We start from the raw sequence: 4,501 nt of genomic DNA on the forward strand, positions 1-4,501 counted from the left end.
AATCAGCCCAGAACTACACAGGAGGATCTTGTCAATGATCTCAAGGCAGCTGGGACCATAGTCACCAAGAAAACAATTGGTAACACACTACGCCGTGAGGGACTGAAATCCTGCAGCACCCGCAAGGTCCCCCTGCTCAAGAAAGCACATATACATGCCCGTCTGAAGTTTGCCAATGAACATCTGAATGATTCAGAGGACAACTGGGTGACAGTGTTGTGGTCAGATGAGACCAAAATGGAGCTCTTTGGCATCAACTCAACGTGCCGTGTTTGGAGGAGGAGGAATGCTGCCTATGACCCCAAGAACACCATCCCCACCGTCAAACATGGTGGAAACATAATGCTTTGGGGGTGTTTTTCTGCTAAGGGGACTGGACAACTTCACCGCATCAAAGGGACGATGGATGGGGCCATGTACCGTCAAATCTTGGGTGAGAACCTCCTCCCTCAGCCAGGGCATTGAAATGGGTCATGGATGGGTATGCCAGCATGACAATGACCCAAAACACACGGCCAAGGCAACAAAGGAGTGGCTCAAGAAGAAGCACATTAAGGTCCTGGAGTGGCCTAGCCAGTCTCCAGACCTTAATCCCATAGAAAATCTGTGGAGGGAGTTGAAGGTTCAAGTTGCCAAACGTCAGCCTCAAAACCTTAATGACTTGGAGAAGATCTGCAAAGAGGAGTAGGACAAAATCCCTCCAGAGATGTGTGCCAACCTGGTGGCCAACTACAAGAAACGTCTAAGTCATACTAAGTCATGTTTTGCAGAGGGGTCAAATACTTATTTCCCTCATTAAAATGCAAATCAATTTATAACATTTTTGACATGTGTTTTTCTGGATTTTTTTGTTGTTATTCTGTCTCTCGCTGTTCAAATAAACCTACTATTAAAATTATAGACTGATCATTTCTTTGTCAGTGGGCAAACGTACAAAATCAGCAGGGATCAAATACTTTTTTCCCTCACTGTATGGCCAGAAAGACTGCTCATTCATAGTTGGGGCTGGCTCTGCTGCTAGCTGGTTGACGTTGCTCTTCTGTGGTCCTGCTGCTAGCTGGCTGCCGTTGCTCTACTGTGGTCCTGCTGCTAGCTGGCTGACGTTGCTCTACTGTGGTCCTGCTGCTAGCTGGCTGACGTTGCTCTACTGTGGTCCTGCTGCTAGCTGGCTGACGTTGCTCTACTGCTGGTCCTGCTGCTAGCTGGCTGCCGTTGCTCTACTGTGGTCCTGCTGCTAGCTGGCTGACGTTGCTCTACTGTGGTCCTGCTGCTAGCTGGCTGACGTTGCTCTACTGCTGGTCCTGCTGCTAGCTGGCTGACGTTGCTCTACTGTGGTCCTGCTGCTAGCTGGCTGCCGTTGCTCTACTGCTGGTCCTGCTGCTAGCTGGCTGACGTTGCTCTACTGTGGTCCTGCTGCTAGCTGGCTGACGTTGCTCTACTGTGGTCCTGCTGCTAGCTGGCTGCCGTTGCTCTACTGTGGTCCTGCTGCTAGCTGGCTGACATTGCTCTACTGCTGGTCCTGCTGCTAGCTGGCTGACATTGCTCTACTGTGGTCCTGCTGCTAGCTGGTTGACGTTGCTCTACTGTGGTCCTGCTGCTAGCTGGCTGACGTTGCTCTACTGTGGTCCTGCTGCTAGCTGGCTGACGTTGCTCTACTGCTGGTCCTGCTGCTAGCTGGCTGCCGTTGCTCTACTGTGGTCCTGCTGCTAGCTGGCTGCCGTTGCTCTACTGTGGTCCTGCTGCTAGCTGGCTGCCGTTGCTCTACTGTGGTCCTGCTGCTAGCTGGCTGACGTTGCTCTACTGTGGTCCTGCTGCTAGCTGGCTGCCGTTGCTCTACTGTGGTCCTGCTGCTAGCTGGCTGCCGTTGCTCTACTGTGGTCCTGCTGCTAGCTGGCTGACATTGCTCTACTGTGGTCCTGCTGCTAGCTGGCTGACATTGCTCTACTGCTGGCCCTGCGGTGGGTGTTGCAGTGTGGTGGCTGACTGATTGACTGCAACATGTCTTCCTGGTTTCCTGTTTAGTTGGAGCTGGAGATAGAGGCGGCCAAAACATAAACAACATATCTTCTCTCATATTGTCAGCTGCTTTGTTTCTGTTCCATAGCAGACAGGGGAGCAGAATGGTAGACTCAGTGAAGGGGGTTGGTGTCTAACAGCTATTGATCTTTAGTTAGTATAAATTAGTATGCCATCACACCAGATCAGTTACAGGTACATTCATACTAGTTGAATTCAATCATCGGGTTCAAATACACATTTAGATTTGTGAACAGCCATCAACAACAACCGCAATCCGTAAGGAGCAAATAACTAAATGAGAGAGCAGCAGTGTGATTCACACCAATGCTCTATGCAGATATCAGTAATAAGTGATATCCGTATCGCCGTAGACTACACCTCTGCTGTCATCCTTACCTCCAAACGTATAGGGCGGCCCACAATTGGCCCAGCGTTGTCCGGGTTAGGGGAGGGTTTGGCCGGGGTAGGCCGTCATTGTAAAATAAGAATTTGTTCTTAACTGACTTGCCTAGTTAAATAAAGTAAAAATATTGTAGTGCTTCATTGTAATCGGTGTAAACTGTACAAGTAGAGCCACTTGACCTGAGGATAGTGTAGGCTGTGTTTAAGTGATACTCAAGGAGTGGTATCTGATGGGAGAGAAAGAGCATGAGGATCCTCCAGCCACTCCAGATGTTCTGAAGCGAGGATCTATGCTCCATATGGCACCCTATTCCCTACATTGTGCCCTACTTTTGATAAGAGCGCTATCGGGCCCTGGTCAAAAGTAGTGCACTATATAGGGAATAAGTTGCCATTTGGGATACAGACAGAGTTATCTCATTGAAAATAAGAAGTTGTTATTAACTGACTTGCCTAGTTAAAAAAAAAAAAAAAAAAAAAAAAAAACACACTCCCAGGAATGTCATACATGATGGATCATTAGCTTCCCTACATAAATTACACCAACATTCACACATCTAGATGGCCAGGTGGGGTGGGTGTGTAGCCAGAGATAGCAGTGGGGTCAAACTGTAGAACCCAGTTCCTACATTTGATATATAAAAATGGATTTGATCAAACAAAACTATGCTACATTTTATATTTGGGACCTCAGGATGACAAATTAGAGCCAGATTACTGAATGTAAGCACATTATTTACCTTCAGAGGTGAATGTATCAAACCAGTTGCCGTGATAAGTGTTTTGTTGTTGTGCACTCTCCTCAAACAACAGCATGGTATTTGTTCACTGTAATAGCTACTGATAATTGGACAGTGCAGTTAGATTAACAAGAATTTAAGCTTTATGCCCATATAAGACATGTCTATGTCCTGTTACAACATCATGTTAATCACATTAGTGCTCGTTAGTTCAACCGCCCCGGGACACCGATCCCGTAGAGGATTAATTAAAGGGGGAAATCTGTAGTTGCTACATCCATTTATGGACTTATAAATTATATATATTCATTGATTGTTGAAGAATATAACTTATAAATGCCCTATGAGCTTAGTTCAACTGTCACACTCCATGAGAACCCAACATATAAGCTTGTTTTGCTCCAATGTTTTAAACATTGTAACTGTAAACAAACACTGTATAGCCTCATAACATGGTTAAAATAATATGTTGATATCATGGATGGTCAGTCCTTGCATCCATAGCTCTGTCTATTCATCTGAGAGTGGTTACATTTCTCCAGGCCCATCCTTCAGCGTTTTACCAAAACAGAGGCAGGGTCGACCGTTTTGTTATTGTTTCATCTGTAGATTTGCACTTTAAACAGCTGCATATTATCAAGATATCAATGTGCTACCAACTAAAAGGTAAACAATAGGTCTATAGCAAATGCAGAATATGACATTCATTCATTTTCACATGTAAGTAGCACTTTTCAGTAGTGCTCAAAGCATGCCATTCCATGAGCGCAGCATTTATTTTTCAACTCAGATCAATGAGCCACATTAGTCCTCCATGACAATAAAATCATAAACAACACAGTAGGGCTGGCTAATAAGGTAAAACAATTTAGCTAATCTATACATCCATACTTCCAAGGCCTATTTTTGAAGATCAAGGGGTATAACATTTATTGTAATGACTGTAATTGTGATAGACTTAGATTTTTTATGTAAAGATATCATTTAATCGCATTCTTATATGTAGTAGAAAGAGATGGGTTAGAAAAAGCCTACATAACCAACCCAGCCACCCCAGTCATAAACTGTTCTCTCTGCTACCGCACGGCAAACAGTACCGGAGCGCCAAGTCTAGGTCCAAGAGGTTTCTAAACAGCTTCTACCCCTCAAGCCGTAAGACTCCTGAACATCTAATCAAACGGCCACCCAGACTAATAGTAGTAGTAGTAGCTACATTGGTCATATTGATTTTACATTTATTATTACACCTTTAATGTTGCATGCAATAATTGATCTGCTTTTTGACAATTCCACCTCTCACCACAGCATTGCGCTGCAGTCAAAGTACAAACCAAAAACAA

The sequence above is a fragment of the Oncorhynchus mykiss genome, chromosome 31 (genome assembly GCF_013265735.2).
Source record: "Oncorhynchus mykiss isolate Arlee chromosome 31, USDA_OmykA_1.1, whole genome shotgun sequence".
Lineage (NCBI taxonomy): Eukaryota > Metazoa > Chordata > Actinopteri > Salmoniformes > Salmonidae > Oncorhynchus > Oncorhynchus mykiss.